Source organism: Sinocyclocheilus anshuiensis, unplaced genomic scaffold, assembly GCF_001515605.1.
Source record: "Sinocyclocheilus anshuiensis isolate Anshui unplaced genomic scaffold, SAMN03320099.WGS_v1.1 scaffold143, whole genome shotgun sequence".
Lineage (NCBI taxonomy): Eukaryota > Metazoa > Chordata > Actinopteri > Cypriniformes > Cyprinidae > Sinocyclocheilus > Sinocyclocheilus anshuiensis.
In genome coordinates this window covers 726,604-751,934 of record NW_015548197.1, presented here as the reverse complement: position 1 = coordinate 751,934, position 25,331 = coordinate 726,604, and the positions used below count along the sequence as shown (strand labels likewise).

At 37.4% G+C, this 25,331-nt stretch overlaps 1 protein-coding gene and 1 pseudogene across 1 annotated transcript in view; one reads left to right on the top strand and one right to left on the bottom strand.

The window, feature by feature from the left end:
- LOC107653199 (disks large-associated protein 4-like) overlaps positions 1-6,780 on the bottom strand; it is a 165,954-nt gene extending 159,174 nt beyond the window's left edge. Inside the window, exon 1 of the mRNA XM_016439866.1 lies at positions 6,466-6,780. The gene's annotated coding sequence lies outside the window, so the exon portion shown is untranslated. The remainder of the gene's footprint in view (positions 1-6,465) is intronic.
- LOC107653198 (pleckstrin homology domain-containing family G member 4B-like) overlaps positions 1-25,331 on the top strand; it is an 82,408-nt pseudogene that overhangs the window by 16,202 nt on the left and 40,875 nt on the right.

Here is a 25,331-nt window from a genome sequence, read left to right as displayed (position 1 = left end):
TAAGGTTTTTTTTTTTTTTTTTTGAAAGAAACTAATTCAGCAAAGATGCATTAATAAACAGATTAAATGTGACAGTAAAGACATTTATAATGTTACAAAAGATTTTGTATAAATGCTTATGAACTTTCATTCATAATAAAAGCCTGAAAAATATATCAAGGTTCCATGTATCAACTGTTTTCAACGTGGATAATAATTATAAATGTTTCTTGTGCAGCAAATCAGCATATTATAATGATATCTGAAGGATATTATAATAATATTATTATAATTATTATAATTATAATAATATTATATTAATATTAATAAGTGTAATAATATTTCATATTAACATGTTTTTACTAGCCTATATTTTTTGTATCAAATATTTAGCCTTGGTGAGGGAATAACTACAAGTAACTCAATGGTCAATAGCACAAAAACATATTTTTGAATACAAAATAATGCACAATAATGTCATATATTAATGGCTAGTACATTTCTCCATCCACATACCATTGGCAGGATTTGTAAATGGTTAATTTTGGATGCTGATTGCATTGTTTGAGACATATCCTGCATCACATCCAAAGGATAAATCCCTGTTGACATCACACATATAAAGTGTTTCATTAAAAGCGCCTGCTGTCTGATGGTTGTGTGGCGGAGAGACTCCGGTTCGTCCGCCTGCGGCTGCGTTCGCTCAGATCCGCGGCCACCTTCATCTAAACTGTGCCGATGACCCACCGCGCTTCTGCTAATTGAGACGAACGGCGATGTTTGTTTTAAATGCTGATTTATTCTCGCAAGCCCTTCGCGGAGCTGAGTGACCCCCTCCGTGCGGTCTTTAGATTTGCCACAGCACCCAAAAGCGCAATCAATCAAACCCCCCGCCGCTACAACGGGCTTTTAATTAAGGAAGGTCCCCGTCCAACCGCGGCCGCTCACCCCGTCAGAAACCTGCGGAGAGAACCAATCACAGCCGCGATGGAACATCTGGGGGAGAAAACCCCTAAATATGTGTTAAATCAGCCAGCTGTGGGACGCCCGGATCAATCGCTGACTGGTTTTTGCTTACAGTTTAGCGACAGAAACAAAATCTATCAGCGGTTTGTGTCTCTCGAGCTTAAACCAGCAGTGAAAAACGCCCTGAAGGCAAGTTAAAACACAGCTCTGGAATTCTGTTTTAAACGAGTCAAAATTGCTGTTTGTCTGTGAGATCGAGAGAATATATAATGATGGCTTTAAGGGATAGTTCATACAGTTCATACTTGACTTGACTTGACTTGACTTGACTTGACTTGACTTGACTTGACTTGACTTGACTTGACTTGATACAAAAATGAAAGTTTTGTCTTTATTTACTCACCCTAATGTCATTACACACCCCTATCTTGTTGTATTTTTTCCCGTGGAAAACAAAGGTTGAATTGTTTAAGAATCCCTAAACAGATTTTTCAAACATAATAGACCGAAATGTAAGTAGTTCTTCAGTGAAAATCGCCATTCAGATGTGCCATTTTCTGACCAAATGTGGTGATCAAGTTTTCAGTGTTGTTTACACATCTCTCTTTTAGTTTAATATACTTAAAAGCAAACCATAGCCATTTCTCAATGCCAAGTACGCAAAGTTTGGACTTGCGCCCTTGGTAGTACATTCTCCTGAGGACGGGAGGACACAAGTCCAGTAATTCTGCAAACAGAACATCAGTGTACTTGATAACGTCACGCAGCTTGCCTCGGCTACTCTGGTTATCCTCACTGTCTGTACAGTATATTTACAATGAGACGAAATATAATATCAAACACCACTGCCTCTGTTTGTTTTCATTTAAACATATTAATAGCCACAAAAATGTAGTTCAGGCAACGAGTACATATTTTGATTACCTTCACTGTATGTATACTTAACAAAACAAAATATAAAACACAACCCTCTTCATTTTAAAAATATAAAACATATTAATATATGGTTCAGGCAATATGTGCAAAATACTCTGATTATCTTCACTGTATGTATAATAAAATGAAATATGACCTAAAGCACAACACTGCCTCTTTTTGTTAAAGGGCTTATATGATGTTGCTAAAAAGAACATTATTTTGTGTATTTGGTGTAATGCAATGTGTTTATGCGGTTTAAAGTTCAAAAAACACATTATTTTACACATACTGTACATTATTGTTTCTCCTCTATGCCCCGCCTTTCTGAAACGCGTCGATTTTTACAAAGCTCATCGGTCCAGAAAGCCCGACCCAGTTTTCCAGTCTCTCTAGTAGTATGTTATGATCGACAGTGTCAAACGCAGCACTGAGATCGTCTCTAGGTTACGTATGTAACCATGATTCCCAGAGGGAACGAGACGCTGCGTAGAGTCGCTTTGGGAACGCCCTTGCGTGACCGCAATACGAGAAACTCGTGACAATCTGATGTCTCTACTGCCTTTGGGTCTCGCTCCCTGTTTGTGCCATCGATTAGTGTGACAATCAGTTTCAGCTTGTTCCTCTACACTTGGTATAAACTGTTGAGATTGACTAGGTTCATGGGACTCACCGGCTGTATGCTGAGGGGGTCCGTGACGACGGTCTGCTGAGTGTTCTGCCTGTTGTGGAAGTCCAGCAAGTAACTTTGTTTCAAGAACTGCAATCCTTTCTAGAAGTTTGCAGTAGTTCATGCAGCAAGTAGATTCAACAGGAGGCATTTTCTTTCTCTTCTGTTTGAATGTGGGCAGCTGTGTTTTCCCTTCTCCGGAATGTAAGCTGCTGGCAGTGGGAGGCAAAAGTCTTCTTTTTCGTGGTATTATTCCAGTCCCAGAGAGTTTTTTGTTTTAGTGTTTGTGCCAAAAATATGTTGTTTGAGCACTGTGCTGATCTGCTGAAGTAAAAATCTTAGAAAAATCAAAGAAAAGTACAGAAATAGGGAGCAAAGCGCAGAGCAGTAAGCAAGAACGTCCGAACGGTAGCGAAGCCGGATGCGGACCACTGACTTTGAATTCAGTCAAACTCAAAGTCAGTGCTGTACTACAGTAAAGCTGAATAAATATATAAAGTTATGAAACTAAACTTTGCGCTGAGGCAAAACGATATGACCAGGAACAAATAACAGATTCATGAGACCAAAGATTGCCTGTTATATTTACTCAAAACAAATTATATCTCATGTTTAACCACTACAGAGACATCAGAGCCAGCAGCACATGTCAGGACTAGCCGAGGTGAGGCTGGTCTCAGCGGGATTCATGAGCACTGGGCGTCCGCTGATCGCCTCGAGCTCACTTCTCCGAAATCAGCTAAGCAAATGTTCAAATAGGTGCTATCTTTATAAATAAACTGCAAATTTGAGTTTTAACCCCTTACCTGTCACCCCCCATTTTTGAACATAGACGTGAAAGTGCACTATCCAAACTTAAATTATTATAATTCATGAATGCGTTTGAATACAGATCTAAGGGTTGGTCTCTTTTTAAAGAAGACTATCAGCAAATTATGGCAGATGTAAAATCATTAAATAAATATAAAAGTATGAAAAAGTTATAGAAGTTTAAATTTACTGCAAAGAAAACGTACTGTACTATTTTTTTATATTTTATATAAAATAAATATTTTACAAAATAGTTTTTAATCCAAAATTGCTATAAAATTAAAGCCATATTTCTAAATAAGTTGTGTTCCAAATTTGAAGTTGATATTAAAAAAATTGAGGTTCCTATGCAAATTTGTTTAGGCGTTATACCAAAAACAGCCACCGGGTGCCATCCAAACTCCATTTAATTTTTTTTATGCCTTTTTCTGTCACAAATGTATAAATTTCTCTCTTAATATTACTTATATCACAAAATAAGATATGGAATCTTGAGACTCAGACCTTTCCAACGATATGTATTTTGTCAAGATTATAAAAAGTTTTGATTCTAAAAGTCCGTAATACATTTTGTAATATGACACCCCCCACTAAGGGGGAGGAGGCCTCTAAAATATTTTGAAGTACCATTTCTATGGTAACCCAATGTCCAATTTCAAAATGGATGAATTTTGAGATTTCAAGCTTTCAAATGATATATAATTTATTATGATTACTAAAACATGTGACAGGGAAAAAGGCAATGAATAAAAGACTTTTTGTGACAAAGGTCAGAACTCCTGTTATGATGTAGATCTGTTATGATGTAGAGGTGCACTCTTGTCATAAATTAATCTATTACTGTTCCTACATAATTTGTAACAAAATACAGTGGTGAAATATCTATTTAGGAGTCTTAGACCTTTCCAGCAATATATAGTTTGTCATGATTAGATTAGGATTTAATTATAATATAGTGAAGTAATCATAGGCGTCCCGCCAACAGGACGGTGACAGTTAAACAACTACATTCTCACCTGAAAAACTCTATACATTTCATGACACAATGATAGTAATATTTTGAAAATTATGCATGTTTTCTCCTCCGCCATTAATGCTAGCTGGTTGGCTGCCTCAAGTTCGCACAAGTCGCCTCTTGATGCATCCTCGATAAAAGGGGCGGAGCACTCCGGGGATTTGAACTGTACTTGGCTATATGTGTACTTGGGCAACGACTGATGACATTTCACAAGTCCACAAGTACAGACAAGAACACATATTGAGAAACGGCTCATGTGCAGATTCAGTGGTCTAATTTGCATGTTTGTGGTTGCGTATAGACCTTGTGTAGCTCTGCCCTTTTTCAGCGACAAGCTCTTTTTCTTTCATCTACCGTTTGTATATCCACAGCGAAGGTAAGGTCGTATGAATTTATGAACTAACCGCTCATTTTAAAATCTTCCCGGTCTACTGACATTTGTTACGACATCCGCTTTGTACATTACAATGCTCATGATAACTTTCGTTAACTCTACAAAAAGTAAATCCACTTCACCAGCTAATTACTCTTAAACAGTGATACTATAGAGGTACCAAGTTCAAAGACAAAATTCTAAAGATGGCTGCACACTTTTTCTCTGGCATAAGGTCTATACTAAATGAGGTAAGGGATTGGAGATTGGATTTATCGATGATAAATATATAAACCTGGTTGTGTTTAAAACACATTCAGTTTATTAGTACTACTACAGAAATATCAACTGTTTCATTCTTTTAAATATACAGTATGATACTGTTTTATGAAAATACAGTACAATACTGTTAGAAATTACCTGTAAATTTACAGTAAAGTTTTACAGTGTGACTGTCAAATATGCATCACATAGCATTAGTTTATGATAAAATTGCAAAATTCAAATAAAAATAAATTTGAATGCATTTCAAATACATAACTCTTAGATTTAGGCCTCAGTATTTTTGAGTGTGTTTATGATGCTTTTTTTAATTTTTGGAGTTTAACATACGTGGTCACTACGGATGGGCATTATGGCATAAAAATCAGTCAACCTTTTGTTGTCCACAGAAAAAAAGTCTAAGTGCGAGTACTGTAAATGATGACAGTATTTCCATTTTTGGGTGAACTACCCCTTTAAGTACCTTGACAAGTGATATCATGCACTGAATCTCTGCCTTCTCAAAGGAAGTGTTTAGTTTGATACCATGACAACAGTCTCTCTTACAGTAACTCTTTAGACAATTCACTTAAAGAGTTAATGATGCATTTCAGACACACTGCAGACAAATACTGAACACTAACAGCCAGATATTCTACAGACACATATACAAAATAGCTTATTTTCATTCAAGTAAAACATTTATATGACTGAAAGAACCTGGAAACATAAGCCAAGTCATTTCTAAGGTTCAGTTCACGTAGAAACAGCTGCTCGGTTTTTACAGTTCACCTATATATATATATGCGACATCTATATGTTGAATGTGCAATAATTGTGATATGTATAATAAATTAACTCAAATATAAAAACACCCCTATTACAGATCCCCAAGCAATTGTGTATTAGAGTTAATATTGTGTGTCAAAATCACAAATATCTTCACATAAACTGACAGTTTACTTTGATACCATGCCAACAAACATCTCGGCATCTCTTACAGTAACTACACAGGCATTAAAGAGTTAACCGTGATGCATTTCAGACAAACTACAGAAAAATAAGAGCTAAGTTTGCGTTTACAAAAATATATTGCTATAATACCTGAGATGTGCGCCAATTGTCATGCGTACAAAGTCAATTAATGGAATGAAACAACTTTGACAAATAAGAACAGACAGCCTTGTAAAAAAAAAAAATGTAATTGAAGATGCCCAAGCAAACCTTGCATAAACGTGAATGCTAAAAAATAAATAAACGCATACTAAATAAATAACTTTAGCACCGAGACTGAATGGAGCTCCAGCTTTGGCCCCTGGCTCACAGACAACTGCAAAATGCGTCAGACCCGATGCAGCAGAAATTTACATGCATGTTTGACAGCAGCGTGAAACGCTCTCCCGCGTATGCATGCGTGTGTCATTCATTTTGGCGCACGTTTAGCTTGTCAGTATTGGTGTCAGGTTCACTCACCGCACAGATCGAGTCCAAAATCCGCGTCTATCCGCTCCGTCCTCGTTCGTGTCTCACGGAAGGGCCCCCGGAAAGACTCTCCGCCGTCTCCCTCCGGTAACACGGTACATCCTCTAGAGAAGCTGAGGAGAGAATCCGCTCCTGTGTGTCCGCTCCGTCCGCCAGCGCCGATAATGATGATGACAAACGGCGAGCGCACATCACATCACTGAACGAGGAAGACGGGTTTCCATGACGAGCTGCTGCTGCTGCTGCTGCTGCGGGAGAAGGACGCGACCGGATCCCACACCAACCACTGGATGAATGCGAACGTGAAGGTTCGAGTGGGGAGAAGCGCCTCAGTCTCCGTCTACACCACACGGTACATACGGGGGTGTAGCGATGACTGGACATCACAGAGGAAAGAAAAAATAGCAATGAGATCTCTTTAACATCTCAGCCCATTCTCATAGACAGCAATGAGATTGAATAAAGTGCCAGTACAGTCTCCTGCTTCTCAGAATTTTCTCCTAAAAAGGTGCAGTGATCTCAGGTTTCTTCTAAATATCTCAAAAATGTATTATGTTCAGATTTGCATTGCTTGGAAAATCTACGCTGAAAAGTAAGATTCTTCAATACAAACTCAACATCTCAATCCAAGATGAAATAAAAAGCAATTACAGTCTCTTGCTTCTCTGAATTCTCTCCTAAAAGACCCCATGATTTCATGTTTCTCTCGAGATCTCAACAATGTCTCAAACTGTGTTCAAAGTTGCATTGCATCGAAAATCTACATTGATCGGAATCTGCCTTCTTCCATGATGTAAACTAAAATATTTCTCCTCTGAACATCTCAACAATGTCTGTTTAACTTTGCATTGCGTCGAAAATCCTCACTGAAAAGTCCGATTCTTCCATATGAACTCAATTATTTCTCATCTGATACTTCGAATACCAAATTATTCCAAATATTCATTAGAAAAATCACAGATGAGATCTCTTTAACATCTCAATTCCAAATTCTACATAGAAAAGGCTCAAATATTTCTCTAATTCTTGTGATCAAAAGTAACACATGATGAAATTCACAAATACCTTTATATACCTTTTGCGAATGTCTCAGATTTGTCTCTTTTCTAAAGATTCTGCAACAAAAAAGATTATGCAAAGAAGTTTTCAAACTAAACTTGATCACCAAAATAAATAAAAATAAAATAGAATTATTTTGAAGCCAAATTGAGCATTTTGTAGGAAATATATATTATATACATACTGATCTCATGAAAGTGCGTATAAATACTACGCCAAATAAAAACGAAAACTCGTGGTATTGATACGCAAAAATGGACTTTGGCGTGTATATGCTACGCGATGGGTAGGTTTAGGGTTGTGGGGTAGATGCGTATCATATGTACGCGAAAACTGCGTATCATATGCACGCCAACAAATTTCGTATCATATGCACACGAAAACTGAAAACAGTATATATATATATATACAGTATGTTTAATATCTCATTTGCTTCTATACAGCTATAAGATGAATTTAGTTCTATTTTAGGAGACATCAAATTGACACTCAATGTAAATGAAACAACTACACTCTTAAAAATAAAGGTGCTTCACGATGCCATAGAAGAACCTTTTTGTCTAAATGGTTCCATAAAGAACCTTTAACATCTGAAGAACCTTTCTGTTTCCCAAAAGGTTCTTTGTGGCGAAATAAGGTTCTTCAGATTACAAAAACACAAGAAAGAGATGGTTCTTTAAAGAACCTTTGACTGAATGGTTCTTTGTGGAACCAAAAATGGTTCTTCTATGGCATCGCTTGAAGAACCTTTTGAAGCACCTTTATTTTTAAGAGTGTAAGAACCCAATGAATTTCAAAAAGCTATGAAAGAGCAATCTCACTTTTCTCATGAAACATCTTGCGAATTTCAGAAATGTCTGCATTCCTTCACTTTTCAAACACTGACTGATTGATTAATGGAAATATTGCCACAGCAGACTATTATGTAAGTAGTATATCATATAATATGCAAATACAATCTCTATGGACGATTCAGTAGGGTATATAAAAGCAGTTTTGATATTAAGAGGTGCAGAAAAGCTTTCAGAGTGAAGTGTTGATGATGAAGATGTTTGTAACGTGGGTTTGGACTCATTCTGGTTACCTGCATTCATATAGAGTTTAAGCTTAGCTCAAGGAGATAAACGTCCCTGGGCTCAGCATTAAGGGCAGAACGGACGTGTGTGAACTGATGAACGAGTGATTGGGATGCACAGAGTCGAGCGGAGTGGTTCAGCACTGACTATAAGCTTGGATTACTCTTATGTTAGCGAGAGCCCTTCATGTTCGCAGGCGCTTGTGCACTTGACTAGGTTTAATGTTTGAAGTATGTTTCCAGAGACTCTCTATATGAGGACGCTGCATGTAAATGCACACATGCATGCATACGTGGCCGTGCACTGAAGGGCAAACACACACGTACAGCGTGTTATTAAGCAGCGCTATGGCCGCTCTGACGTCTCGACCCCTCCTTTCTTAAGAATGAACTCTCATTCCCAGCTGACAGGAACAGACGTCATGTTTCTGCTGTCGCTGTTATCACTGGCGCTGCAGGGGGTGAGCAGAAGGTTCGACCGCTTCACACACACACAAATGTAGAAGTTTCACTCACACATCAAATGCTCATCTGCACCTAAAGGACGAGTGAAAGGCAAGAACATTTGTAAATGAACCATGTCATGAGTTTTAAATGATGAAACTGGACGCTGGAGTTTATAAGAGCAGGTTTCAGCTTGATAGTTGAAGGTCAAATCAGATAACCGCTAAATAGACTCATTGCTTGCCCACATTCTGTTCTGTATTTAAGCGTTCGAATTTAGCATCTGCTAAATGAATAAATGTTAATGTACTGTACAGTGACCCTAAAAAGTTTTTTTGCATTATAAAAAGTAAAGGAGACTTAAAGACACCCTTAAAATTAACAGAATGTCTGTGCATTATATTGTTAAATATCAAAGTAAAAAAGACGGTTATTAGTTTAGAAAATAATTAAATTGATTTTCAAATTTAAAAAGCAATAGCTATATTGTTCAAAATTAAGACACTTAATGGTAGTCAAACCATGTAAGACACTATATCCCATATGAAAATTCACGTGTTACATCTCTTTGAAGTTAACCCGAAAATGACAATTTGCTGAAAATGTAGATGAGTCTGTGTAGCATTACATCACTTGCTCAGCAATGGATCCTCTGCAGTGAATGGGTGCCGTCAGAATGAGAGTCCAAACAGCTGATAAAAGCATCACAATAATCCACACCACTCCAGTCCATCAGTTAATGCCTTGTGAAGTGAAAAACTGCATATTTGTTAGAAGCAAATCCATCATTAAGGTGTTTTTAACTTCAAACTGTTGCTTTCAGCTAAAATATGAGTCCTCTATCATACTCTCGGTGAAAAAGTAATGTGATCTGAATCAGGAGAGAAATCTGCACAGATCAAACACCGTTTACAAGCCAAAACAGACCAAAACAGCTCTAAACAAACATGTGGGTGGATTTTGATGAGAGACAACAGCAGATGGACTTTTTCCACTGGAGGAATCTGTTACACGTCACTGCAAGGAAGAGCAGAGGTCGGATCCACATGCAAGCAGTAGGAAGTTTAATAAAACAAAAGCAATCCACAGCATCAAACGATGAACATAACTGGGGGAGAACCAGGCAAAAGAAACAACACGCCACAACTTCACAAAGACAACGACTGACTCAGACTGACTAAAACACAGTACTATTATACACAGAGACACTAACAAGATGACAAGGTAACAAGACACACCTGGGAAAGCAATCAAGAGGACCAATGAAACAAAAGAACTACAAGTTGACTACAAACGGCACTCTAGACAGGAAGTAACACAAATGTCCAAACACAAGACAGGGGAACAAGAGCAAGATCATGACAGAAACGTTATTACAGATTATGGACTCGTATTTTGGCCAGAAGCAACAATTTCAAGTTAAAAGCGTCTTAATGATGGATTTGTTTCTTAAAAAAACAGCTTTTCACATCACAAGACGTTAACTGATGGACTGGAGTGGTGTGGATTACTTGTGGATTATTGTGATGTTTTTATCAGCTGTTTGGACTCTCATTCTGACGGCACCCATTCAATGCAGAGGATCCATTGCTGAGCAAGTGATGTATTTTTAATACCTCAGTTGCTTCTATACAGCTACAAGATTAATTCATTTTACCTATATTAATTTCAAAGTTCTGTTTTAGGAGAAACATATGAGACAAATGTATGCTTAAATGAAACATACCCGAGAACCCAATGAATCTCACTGACTAAAGAGTAAAGTTTTTCTCTGGACTTCACCCTCATACTTTCAAACATGTCTACATTCGTTCACTTTTCAAGCATTATTTGACTGATAAATGGAAACACTGTCACAGCAGACTATTATGCAAACAGTATGTCATATATTATGCAATACAGAAAAATTAATAGACATATTATTCAAAATTAAGAAAAAAACAATCATTTGAACATTTTATGGTAGTCAAACCATGTGGAACATTTCCATAGTTGGAGAAAAGATGCTTCTAAACTCCTCAAATCTGTAACCTAAGTTGCACAAACAGGCCACTTTCAGCTTTCAAACTTTAAAAGTAGCTCAAATGATCTAGATTATAGATCTAGATGTTATTTAGGTCAACATCAAAAAGCTTCAGAGTTGAGTTCGACACAGATCTGAGCTCAAACCAGCAGGGACAAACATTCAGCTGCTGAGTCCATATGCCTCCGATTCTCTCATTCAGCTTCTCCTGCACATGCTGGAAACTCTACAGCACATGCACCTGTAAACCTGCTCTCCAGAGTAAACCGACATGCTTTAGAGAGGAAGAATGAAGGATTTAAAACACGGGCTAAAAGAATCAAGCATCACAAATCTGCATTACAGGTGCACCAAAACTAATTGAATGCTGATTCATTAGATTTTGAGAAGTTTTGACCTTTGATGGCCCCTCAGTTAGGGAAGATTAATGTGATAGATTAGGGTTAGATTTTGGAGTTCATCCTGCACCTGTCGTACAGATCGGAAATCAGATTACATCCGTTCCTGCTGATTGAAAGTGTGTTATGCAGCGTTACAGATCTAAAAAACTGATGCCAGCGAGTCTCATGATGCACTACTATTATTCAGAAATACAGTTCAGTGCATTATTTTTTCACCTGTTCACTGAACGATGGAAGACTAAAACCATAAGAAACCTGTCATTAATTGAAAAAAATTAAACTTTAACTGAAATAAAATATATTTGCACTGTATAAAACAATATAATTTTTTTTTTCATAATTCCAAATAATATCACTTGTCATTTTCATTTAACTTGATGTACTAAAATAACTAAAATTAAAACTGAAATAATTATTTAAAACTGAAATAAAAACCATAAATTAAATAATAAAAACTTAGATAAACATAAAAAAACACATACATTTTCAAAAGAAAACAACAAAACTACTAAAACTTTAAAACTGAAAACAGAAAACAGAAAATACATATAAAACAAACACTCAAAATATTAATAAAAACTAAAAACCTGTTGGAAAACAATCATTTTCAAATTTGTATAAAATAATAGTCAATTTGTTTAAACTTTCAGACATTTTTATATATAATTATAATTAATTAATAATTATTGCTCATACTATTATTTTTTCATTACACATTCAATGTCATGACTCCAGACATTGCATTTGCTAATGGTAATTTAACTTATGCTTTTTTTATGGAAAGTGACTTGCAGTACACTAATTATAGAGAAAAACCAAGGGTGTAGTGTTTTTCCTCAAGGACACAATGGTAACGAGGCAAGACTACTGTTCTTTTCCAAATAGCCCCTGAACACGCCACCATCATCAGAATGAAACAAAGCCAGAATCCTCTCAAGCACATGATGAAACCATCAGATACGTCTGGAGGACTATAGACATGGTTTGCATCACTCAGAGCTGCCGGGAAAGACTAATGATGTGTTAGTCATGGATTAACTCTTTATCTTTATCAGAACCGCTGGTCATCTACTTAACACCCAAATCCAGAGAGGTCACAATGCCAACAGATCCTAGTGAATTCAGCCCCAGTGTTAATTTAGTATTATTTATATACTTTTATAATATTTATTAATATTTTGAATTAGCTTTTATTTTTTTATTTTCAGTTTTAGTTTTAATAATTTTATGTGCTTTTATTTTTACTTTATTTTTTATTTTAATTTTTTAAAACATTTTTATTCATCTTTATTTGTATTTCAGTTTTAGTAACAGTAGTATCTCAACTTAAACTTCTTTTATTTCAGTTTTAAATTTTCCGTATTTTCATTTGTGACAAGAATCCTAAACAAGGGATGTCATAAAGCTTTTTATCTTTAACAAGCCATTTTAATGTGCAGACATTGAAATTGAATGGATTAGATACGGTAAACGATGAGCGTGAGTCCCAGCAGTTTCAATGCAAATTAAGATGTTTTCGTGCTCAGTAGCGACTCACATCTTATCCGTCATTAATTGCGTCATTGTAAATGAGGCTATGTAAATGATTTTACCCTGATTCTTCTCTTTCGATCCCGGTCTTCACCCGCCCCCATTCCTCATTCCAGGAAGAGTGTCTTACAGGAAGGTCAGGGCCTCAGCCACAGATCTGCAGTGACTGAAATCTCCTCCAGCGCCCTCATAAATAACCCCACCGCGCTCAAATGGAGCTGGGAATGAGGAAAAACGGAGAGGGAAAAAACACATCAGATCTTTTTAGAATAGGAGGACCAGAAAAAACATTCCCAAAGAATTCTGCTAATGGGATGCGGTGGAGAGGGGCAGAGTATGCAAATTAGTGTAGCGTTCCTAGAGTGTCTCTATTGTGCGGGGCGATGGAGAAATCTGCTCAGATGGACTATTAAAGCCTCCTGTAGGGAAAGAGGTCAAAGACTCAAAACATCCCAATAACACACTAGATTCCTGTTAGAAAATGTCTGAAACTCACCCCTACCATGCAAGGATGTTCTGAGAGGCTGCCAGGGGGTTGCTAGGGTCCTTTTTAGTGGTTGCTAGGTTGAGAGCTGATTACTAGGATCTTTTTTGGTGGTTGTTGGGTTAATAGCTGGTTGCTAGGGCTTTGCTATGCAGTCACTAAAATGCTCTGGTGGCTTCTTGTGTGTTGCTAGGTTCTAGGATGTTCTGGAAGGTTGCAAGAGCATTTCTATGCAGTTGCTAGGGTGCTCAGGAAGGTTGCCAGGATATGCCATGCCTAGAGGATGTCTAGGGCATTGCTATGCAGCATCTAAGGTATTCTAGTGTTTTCTAGTGTGTTGATAGGTGGTTTCTAAGGTATTTATGGAGGTTGCTAGAGCATTGCTATGCAGTTGCTAGGGTGTTCTCGTGGTTTCTATTGTGTTGCTAGCAGTGTTGGGTAAGTTACTCTAAAAAAGTAATTAATTACTAGTTACTATTTACATCTTCAACCGTGTAATTAGATTACTGTACAAATTAATCTCTCCAAAAAGTATTTAATTACTTATTACTAATTACTTTCTAAATCCTATATCAACCTCGACAAGTTAATGATACAAGGACATTAAACAATTATTTTAATTATTTCAAATAAATAATAGATAACTACATAAATTCTTCTGGTCACACTTTAGATTAGAGTCCAGTGCTCACTATTAACTAACTATTAACTATTACTTTTGCCTCAATAAACTCCAATTACTGCTTATTAATACTTAGTAAAGTAGTTGTTAAGTTTAAGTATTGGGTAGGATTAAGGATTTAGAACCAGGTCTTGTAGAATAAGACATTAATATGTGTTTTTTAAGTAATAATACACAGCCAATATCCTAGTAATATTCATGCTAATTACCAACTAGTTAAAAGTCAGAATTGGACACTAAAGTGTTACCAATGTTATTATTAACTCACCAAAGTATTTAAAGTGAGAAGGGTACATAAAAGCATGCATTTTAAGGTTAGACTTTAAATTTTGATGTTAAATCCACTATTGTATTGTATATAAATGTTCTACAGTCTTTACAGTATTAAGTTCAATTACATAAGAAGTAACTGCAATTAAATTACAGAAAAAAATAAGAGTAATCGCTTACTTTACTTTTTCAAGGGAAAAGTAATTAAATAACAGTAACTAATTACTTAGTAATTAATTACACCCAACACTGGTTGCTAGTAGGTTCTAGGCTGTTGCTATATATTTTCTAAGGCATTGCTATGCGGTTGCTGGGGTGTTCTAGGAGATTGCTAGGGCGTTGCTATGCAGTTGCTAGGGTGTTCCAGTTAACAGATGATATTCTGCAACTTAAATATGACACCGGTTAGCTCAGGACAGGAAAGATACACAATCAGACATGCCGTCACTAAAAGCATTTCAGACACAAAAACAAAATCATCCATAATCTCAACACTGTGAATCTTGCTATATGTTTTCTAAAGTGTTGCTATGCAGTTCCTGGGGTGTTCTAGGTAATTGCTCGGGTGTTGCTATGCAGTTGCTGGGGTGTTCTAGGTAATTGCTTGGGTGTTGCTATGCAGTTGCTGGGGTGTTCTAGGTAATTGCTTGGGTGTTGCTATGCAGTTGCTGGGGTGTTCTAGGTAATTGCTTGGGTGTTGCTATGCAGTTGCTGGGGTGTTCTAGGTAATTGCTTGGGTGTTGCTATGCAGTTGCTGGGGTGTTCTAGGTAATTGCTTGGGTGTTGCTATGCAGTTGCTGGGGTGTTCTAGGTAATTGCTCGGGTGTTGCTATGCAGTTGCTGGGGTGTTCTAGGCAATTGATAGTACGTTGCTATGTGGTTGCTGGTATGTTCTAGGCGATTGCTAGGGCGTTCCTATGCGGTTGCTGGGGTGTTCTAGGTGATTGCTTGGGTGTTGCTATGCAGTTGCTAGGTTGTTCCAGTCAATAGATGATATTCTGCAACTTAAATATGACTCAGGTTAGCTGGAACAGGAAAGATACACGATCAGACTAATTATTTCTTAACATGCCGTCACTAAAAGCATTTCAGACACAAAAACAAAATCATTCATTGGTTAAACCCATAATCTCAACACTGTGAATCTGAAAGCAGAAGTGTATGCGAGTGATATTGGCTTCTGTCTGGCTCCATAAGTAATAAAATAAAGATGGAGAATATTACTTTTGCTGCTCTTGTCATATTTGCTTTTATTACTGTTACAGTGACCTCATTTCCAATGCGGCATCTCAATACACTCATTATCTGTGTGTGTTAATGTGATTTCTAGAGCTGCACTGGAATCCGCACTCGTTTAAGTCACTGAAATCAAGCGAAACTTATGGGTAATGCAGTGTGCCGTCCCGGCCGGCCTTTCAGAGCCCAAACCACAACAGACTGATGAATTACCCCACGGCTACAAGGCAGAGAGGATAAACACACACATATGCAGACACACACATACAGACTGAGCTCACAAACGAACACTGACTCTACATGTTTAATTATTATTACTTACTTTACTAACTAATTACTAACTAACTAAATAAATAGACCATCAGTGCATGTTATTTTAAAGAAAGTGAAGTGACATGTTGCCAAGTATTGTGACCCATACTCAGAATTAGTGCTCTGCATTTATCCCATCCAAAGTGCACACACAGCAGTGAACACACACACACACACACCGTGAACACACACCCGGAGAAGTGGGCAGCCATTTTTTTGCTGTGGCGCCCGGGGAGCAGCTGGGGGTTCGGTGCCTTGCTCAAGGGCACCTCAGTCGTGGTATTGAAGGTGGGGGAGAGCGCTGTACATTCACTCCACCCACCTTCAATCCCTGGTATGAGACTCGAACCCACAACCTTTGGGTTACGAGTCCGACTCTCTAACTATTAGGCCACGACTTCCCCTAAATGACTTCCTAACTTCCTAAACTTCCCAACTTCCTAAAATGATGTTTTTATAATCTTTCATCAATGTAATAACTTGCCTCCCCTTCCATCCTTTCTTGCTTTTTACTTAAAATATTAAGTTTTGTAAAGGAAATGCTTTTAAAAGCATGCCAAAAAAATACCTTTTTTTAACTATGTTGGAAGAACAATCATGTAATGGATAAATTTTGGACAAAAACTGGAAGATTTCCAGAATAACAAAGTACTTTTTGAGATCAATCCTTTGGTTAGCTTCAGAATGGAATGATAAATGTACTACTTAATATTTTTTTTGCCATTTACATTTACACATTTAGCAGATGCTTTAATCCAAAGTGGGACAAAGGCAATTTGTCGCAGAGCCAACAATATTTGCAACATTTTTAAAAAGCAAGTGAAACGGTAAACATTATTCAGCGATTGTCATGTGACTTTATTACATTTCACGTTCATTTCAGTGTGGATGTCCAGTTATTATGATGAAAATAATGTTTTTCATTGAATTTTGTGTGCAGTGTCTTAACTTTAGGCAGTCAAATGAATCAAAATAGGTGTTAAATGTCACAGCTGTAATTACTTTAATCTCATTCCTCACACTGGTAAGGTAAGGTTGAGTGCAATATTTTTATTTAAAAAAAAAAAACAGATTAAAATAGAATTTAAATAAATATCTTTTAAAATAAAATACCATCAGAAAGCGACTGTGCCATAACACTGAGTTTGTTCCACCGGAGTGTGATCTTTATAAAAGGACTCCTGTGAACGTGACTCATCTCAAACCTCCACTGAGAACAATTTTTATCTTCACAGCACAAAATATTCTCTGGAGTGCATGTTGCAACCCTTTCTGAGCTCCCAAAATCTCCGATAGAGAACAGAAACCTTTCTATATGGGCAAATAGTCAAGAAAACAAGTGTTTTTGTCTGTATATCACTATTACTGGTGCTCATACTTACAGCAGCCACACTGAAGTATTAAACGTCCCGCAGAACGGCCAGTCCTTCCTCAAATCATGTGTGCTTTTAGTGATCAAATGCACCATTTTCACCTGTTGGACGATGAGGTGAAAAACCCAGAAATGCACATTGGAGGAGGAACCAAATCCATAGAGACCAGAAGAATAGGCAACATTAATCAATAGAAACACAAGAAATGGCAATTGACATGCGTTTGTTGTAAGCAAGTGTTCACCTCTTCAGTTATTTATGAAACACATGACTGGATTCAGGGAACATGACATGTCACATCAGTACGCTACAATTACAGAAATGCAATTTGCATTAAAGATTAACAACAGCCACGCTAATCACAGATTAACAGCGCTCCATTCACCACAAACCACTCGAATCATGACCGCTGTTGCTGCTGCATTAATCATGAACTAGTCCTGCTCTGAATACGCTCTAAACCTACTCTAAATGTTACAGTGGTATTTATTTTTGGCCCCATAAGGGCCAAAACGCACTGTGAACGCACTGTTCAAATATTATCGATCAAATTAAAAAAAACTGCTCATCTTCACTCATCTTGGCTATTTCAGCAATGTTATATTTGCATTTATACTAGGATTATTGGAGTATGTTTTAATAGAAAATACTATTTTAGTTTTTTTTCCTTCAGAATTTTACGTAATTCAATTTCTTTGTAATTAATTGTGTAATTTACTACCAATTTTTGAGTAAAAATTTGTATTCATAAAAAATTGTATGTGAAAGAGTATACTCATTATTTAGCGTAAATTAATTTTTTAAATATTTTTTGTAAATTAATCATGTAATGGATACATTTTGGACAGAAATTGGAATATTTCCAAGAAAAAAAAGACACATTGCAAGTTCATAATTCATGTTCATAATTACTTTCTTTACTCTTATTTATTTTTGATTTGTTTTCCATTACAAATATCTAAGTCTATTAGATATGAAGTCTTGTTTTCTGCAAAATAAGTGAGTTTGTGCTTTAAACAAGAAAAAAAAAATCTGCCAGTGAGATAAGAAAAATGAACTTAATTTAAACAGAAAACAAAGTTATTTTTCTTACCCCAATGGCAGAATTTTTTAAAGCATAAACTCACTTAATTTTGATACATTTTTCAGAAAACAAGACTGAAGTTATTAAGTAATATTCCTTCAGAAGTAAATGTATTTTGATTTAAGAATGTTTAGATATTTGCAATGGAAAGTCAAAAATACTATGAAGAAAGTATTTTTGCAGTGCAGTTATTATTATAATAAAAAGTTATAAATTGACTTTTTATATTAACCTTTGGTAGTTTAATCAAATAAAAGGGGGAAAATGTTAATAGTCACGGCTTTAATTGTCATCATTTCATTCGAGTGAGCAAATTTTTTCGAAGTGTCCTGCAAAAAAAAAAAAAGGGTGCATTTTTTGCAATTTTGCATTAACAGTTGCAGTCCAGTCAAACAATGGCTCATGAAACACAAGCAGAACAACTTTCAGTGTCAATTATTTGTAAAATCATGACTTTTGAATGAAATAATTCATAGAAATATGGATTTATGAGCAATTTATTGTCCCAACGTTTCAGAAACAAGGTCAATTGTGTCCAGAATAATATAACAGAAATTGCTTTAGATACAATGAATTTAGATACAGTGAATCCTCATTTGTAAACTGCTTTAGATAAAAGCATCAGCTAAGTGAATAAATGTAAATGTAAGTGCATTGTGGAATACAGTATTTCATGCACTTTCGCAAAATGTAATAGGTCACCTGTGTATTGCATGCATACAGATTTACAGTACACAGGTGAAGTACACATACTACACTTACTCAGTGTGCAGCATTCAGTTAACACAAAATCACCAAATACAGATTTAAATGTATTATTCTAGAAAATATATTTTTTTCAAGAGCTGTCCTGACAAATACAAAGCGAACATTCTCCCACACAAAAGGAGAACATCGATCTCGTTTATGAGTTTGAAACTGTAGGTCATTAACATTGGAGTCTGTGGCCCAGTGGCTCATGGAAATGGGTCTGTCCCGCAGAGCGCTGGCAGTGCGGCGCAGACATGATCTCATGCGAGTGCTGGGAGATACTACACCAATTACTCCTCTCGGTGGGGGAGGTTTATTTGCGGAGGCGTTTTTGGCTTAAAATAAGCTAAAGGGGTCGGAAGACCTCGCGGCACCCGATGACACACCGCCCCTCTCATGCTGAGCTCGGCCAATCGCGACTTTGGAAATGTGCTGACATCATAGGCATGTGACGCCCCGGCCGTTTGTTGTGTTTGGGTTCCTGCAGCGAGTGTTACGTTTGCTCTATTTCAGGGCCTTTAAGTTGTTAAACTTTTTTACTCAGAGATAGTGTGTGGATTCAAATTGTTTTGCATAATTCAGCAGAAGCTTGTCTCAAATCATGTGATCAGACTGACAATTTTCACAAGATGTACAATAAAACAGAAAAAAAACACCTTAACAATGACATAGAAATACTATAGCAATGACCTACAACACCTTGTCAATTGCAAAGCAACGGACTAGAAAAAACCCACATAGATCACCATAGCAACCAATTGGCAACCACATAATGACTGCATAGTAGTCTCATAGCAACTGCATAGCAACAAATAAAACACCTTGTCAACTGCAAAGCAATGCACTAGAAAAAAAAACACTTAGATCACCATATACAGTAGCAACCACATATCAACTGCATAGCAACCATGTAGAAACCGCATAGCAATGCCTAGCACACCTAATTGACAGCTGCAAAGCAATGCACTAAAAAAAACCACATAGATCAGCATAGTACCTTCATAGCACCTTCATGGCAGCGATGTAGCAAATGCATAGCAACTTTGTAAACATTCAGAAAACCATTGCAACTACATAGCAACACCTTAAGAACTACAAAACACCTTAGCAACTGCATAGCAACACCCTGATATCCACCCTATTGTGGCAAAACGTTTTGCACACTGTAAAAAAAATTTAATTAGAATTCTTAATGAATGAATGAATACATGAAAAAATATACATGACCGTCCTTAAAACAAAATAAATTTACTTGAGAAGCAAAAGTGAGATGTTTTCAGAGAACATATTAAAATTAATTTTTCTTACCTTTTATACATGAACCTCATGCACTAGCAAAAACCCACACAGATCATCATAGCAACAGCATAGCAACTGCATAGCGACGCCCTAGTAACAGCCCAGAACACCCAAGCAACTGCACAGCAACTTTCTAAAACATTCAGAAAACCATAACAACCACATAGCAACACACTAGGAACCACAGAACACCATAGCAACACCCTGACAACCACTCTAGCATTGTGGCAGCAAGTTTTGTACACTGTTAAAAGAAAAATCAATATTAATCAATTAATCAATATTTGCATTTTATTTTCCAGCAAAAAATATCTTTAAACAAAATACATTTACCTGAGAAGCAAAACTGTGGTAGATGTTTTCAAAGAATATATGTTTAATTGTTTATTTTTCTTATCTTTTAGGCTAAGCATTGCCTTACTAAACTTCTACTTAGTAACTTGTATTTTATTTTCTTGTAGTAAGTCAAATACATTTCAATTAAGATATATTTTCTGAAAGCAATCATATTCATTTTTTTCTTCTTAAGTAATTGTTTCTTGATTTAAGGCTGATGACTGGAAAGTAAATTGTGTGTTTAGAAAAAGAACATTTAACCAAGAAAACAATTTAAGCACATTTCTAAATACTAGTCTTGGCAAGAATATTATTGTGGAACTCACTGCATGAGGCCCCAATTATATAATATAATATGGCTTGTATGAATATTATAATAATAATAATGGCATTCCCTGCAAAGGGCATGAAGCTGAGTAAATTAATGAATTATAGAGAAAGACACCACGCTAGTACAGCGAGCAGATCATTATGCAAGGGGCAAGAGAGAGAGACACACACGAACTGCACTCGGCAGGTCTGGAGAGCAAGACTGCGCTTCTGTTATTACGACCCTATTGAGAGGGAAGCTTTAAATCTAAGTAAACTGCCCATTGCTCTATTATTAAGAGTGCAGCTCTAATGGGCTGGAATTAAATGATACAGACCTGTAGGAGAAGCTACAGAGTGTGCAGCGTGATCTTTAGGAGTGACCGGAGTAAATCTGCCCCAGCCAGGTAAATGTAGCACATTAGAGTCCATTTATCCATCAGTGTTATTGACCAGGCGGCCGAACGCTGCCGTCATAATGTAACTGAGGTCAGTGTGCATCTCTGACCTGAAGCTTCCACTGGACTGCATCTGAATGCATTCAGACAGGGACGGTTCCTCAAAAAATCTGATCCTGAAAACCTTGAAACAACACTCAAGTCCTGGTGTCTGCTAACCCAACAGATTATGACAAACTGTCATGGTTCGGGAAAGTATTTTATATATAACATACACTACCATACCAAAATTTGGGGTCAGTAAAATTTGTTTTTGAAAGAAATTAATACTTTTGTTCCGCAAGAATGCATTATATTGATCAAAAGTGACAGTAAAGACATTATAAGTTCACAAAAGATTTCTATTTCAAATAAAAGCTGTTCTTTTAAACTTTCTATTCATCAAAAAATCCTGAAAAACATTAAAACATCAAAAATCCCGAAAAACATTAAAACATCAAAAATCCTGAAAAACATTAAAACATCAAAAATCCTAGCAATTTAGAACACTTGAATCAACTGCAAAGCAATGCATTTTTTTTAAAAACCATATAGATCACCATAGCAACCGCATAGCAGTACCCTACAATCCAGAACCCCAAGCAACTACATAGCAACAGGCTAAAAAAATTTGGGTAGGCCTACATACACGCATTTTTTCACATACAGGCAACAATGTTGTCAAAACAATGGATGCTTTGAAATGACTAAAAATGCTGTATTATGCATGACAGGCCAGTAGTTGTCGAGATCACTTTGTAAAGAGACACTACGTGCCTGCACACATACTGAGGTAAGAGACATGTGCATGATGTCACCGTTTTCACAAATTCGCGTTTTGGTAGTTTACACAGAGACCATATAATTTTCAAAAACTTGCACTTTGTAACCTGTTTTCAAAACTTTGCATTTTCAGGCCCCCAAAACACCATTGTTGTGTAAATGAACGGCCAAAACACATAAAAAGTGTTCCATTTTTAGTTGAAAAGGTGTTGTGTAAACACCCCCTTAGAATCACATAGAAACACCCTGCAAGTTCAAGTTCAAGTTCAGTTTTATTTCTAAAGCACATTTAAGCACGAAACAAGGCCGACCAAAGTGCTGCACAACAAACAATAATATATAACGAGGAGAAAATCAGTAAACAAATAAAAACACTTTTAAAAAACAAATACAACAACAAAAGCAGATTAAAACAATTCAAAGGCATATATTACTAGGCCTACATGTTAAAAGCCAGAGAGAAAAGATGTGTTTTAAGATATGACTTAAACTCAGATAAAGTGGAAGCCATTCTGATGTGAACTGGTAAGTTGTTCCAGAGGGTGGGACCAGCCACTTCAAAGGCTCTAGATCCTCTGGTTTTTAAGCGGGTTCTAGGGGTCTCATATCCCTACATGTTAAAAGCCAGAGAGAAAAGATGTGTTTTAAGATATGACTTGAACTCAGATAAAGTGGAAGCCATTCTGATGTGAACTGGAACGAGTTGTTCCAGAGGGTGGGCCCAGCCACTTCAAAGGCTCTAGATCCTCTGGTTTTTAAGCGGGTTCTAGGGGTCTGGAGGAGAAATTTGCCCACTGATCTTAGTCCCTTCGTCAAAGAGTAGGGGTGGAGTAAATCAGACAAATAAGATGGAGCTTGGTTGTTAAGTGATTTATAGACAAGTAGCAAGATTTTAAACTCAATTCGATAGTGAACTGGCAGCCAATGCAATGATCGCAAGAGGGGAGTGGCATGATCAAACTTTTTACACCGCTTCAAGAATCTAGCTGCTGCATTTTGAACTACTTGTAACCCAGAGATTTGGGACTTTGATATTCCGAAATAGAGGGCGTTGCAATAATCCAGCCGAGACGTAATAAAGGCATGGATAGCAACCTCTAGAGAGCTTTTTGAGAGAAATGACTTGATTTTAGAAAGGGAGCGAAGATGGAAGAAGCTAGAACCTACTACAGCACTAATTTGTTTATCAAATTTTAAGGAATTATCAAACACCACACCCAGATTTCGAACATGGGGAGAGATGAAGGAATTTAAGGTCCCGAGATTGGGTTGAATACTTGCCCTATGTTCTGAGGGACTAAAAACAATAACTTCGGTTTTATCTGGGTTCAAGAACAGAAAGATTTTAGAAAGCCATGATTTGACATCAGCAAGACAAGCAGTAAGAGTATCAATGGTAAAGTTTGTTTTCTTAGTCAAATGCAATTAAATTTGTAGGTCGTCGGCGTAACAGTGAAAAGAGACGTTGTGTTTTCTAAAAATAGAGCCCAGAGGAAGAAGATAAAGAGAGAAGGGAGCGGGAGATAAGATAGAACCTTGTGGAACTCCACAAGTTAGGTTGCCTGTGGTCGAGTGAAAACTTCCAGTTTTTACCACAAATCTCCTGTTTGTTAAGAATGATTTAAACCAGTTTAAAACCACCTTTTAATAAACTAATCAATTATTGCAAAAGATTAAAGAAGCTCTGATTGGATGATCAGCATATGCAACCTGTTTACATAATGGCTCTAGCCTTGTATTATTATATATTGCTAACTGTACTATCAAGGTTTTCTTGAATTGACTTTTTCGGGCCGTAAAGGTAAGAATAAAACCGTCTCTTCATCACCCCAATTCACAAGTTTACATGGCCATTTGACATTCCCTTACAAAAATTTTTGATTTTACTACAAAAAAATCCCAAAAAACTATGATTACTATAGTTAAACCATGGTAACCACAAATTAACCATGGTTTTCTTACACTATTTACAACAAAACTGTGATTATACAAATGATAATCAATGCACCAAAAACCATGGTTCCTCTTCAGGAACTCGAGCTCCGTCGAAAACGCTAGGGGAACGCCTTCTGCGACCGTAGAGACCGCCAGCTCGACCCAGCTAGCTGCCCAGTTGGTACAGTACTGGAGTTCCTGCAGGCCCGGTTCTCTACAGGGTTAACCCACTCCACCCTGAAGGTCTACGTGGCGGCCATTGCGGCCTACGACACCCCTCTTGGTGGCATTTCAGTGGGGAGACACCCCCGGGTTACACGTTTCCTCCGCGGTGCGCTGAGGCTGAGGCCTCCAGTACGATCTCGTGTCCCGACATGGGACCTAGCAGTGGTGCTAGAAGCTCTTTGTAAGCCTCCATTCGAACCTATCGAGGAGATTTCTGATCGCCATCTTACAATAAAGGCTACCTTTCTTCTGGCAATATCGTCTCTTAAAAGAGTTGGGGATTTACAGGCCCTCTCGGTGGCCCCTTCCTATCTTGACTTTGCGCCCGGTCTGGCCAAAGCATTTCTGTACCCTCGTGTGGGGTATGTCCCAAAAGTCCCCTCATCAGCACCACAGCCCATTATACTTCAGGCCTTCAGTCCTCCTCCCTTCAGGGAACCAGACCAGCAGAAGCTTAACTGTATGTGTCCAGTGCGAGCACTGGATGCATACGTCCACAGAGCTGCCCTGTGGAGAAGGGCAGACCAACTGCTTGTTTGCTATGGTCCCCCTAAGAGAGGGCTTCCAGCTACAAAACAGACCCTCAGTCAGTGGATAGTAGATGCCATTTCCATTGCTTATGAGTCCTCTGATCTCCCTTCGCCTCTACGGGTCAAGGCTCACTCTACCCGAAGTGTGGCGGCCTTTAAGTCCTTCTTGGCAGGTGTCTCAATGCAGGACATCTGCGACGCTGCAGGATGGTCCACGCCCCTAACCTTTGTCAGGTTCTATGGCCTAGATATGCGAGCCACTCCCGGCTATTCTGCAGGC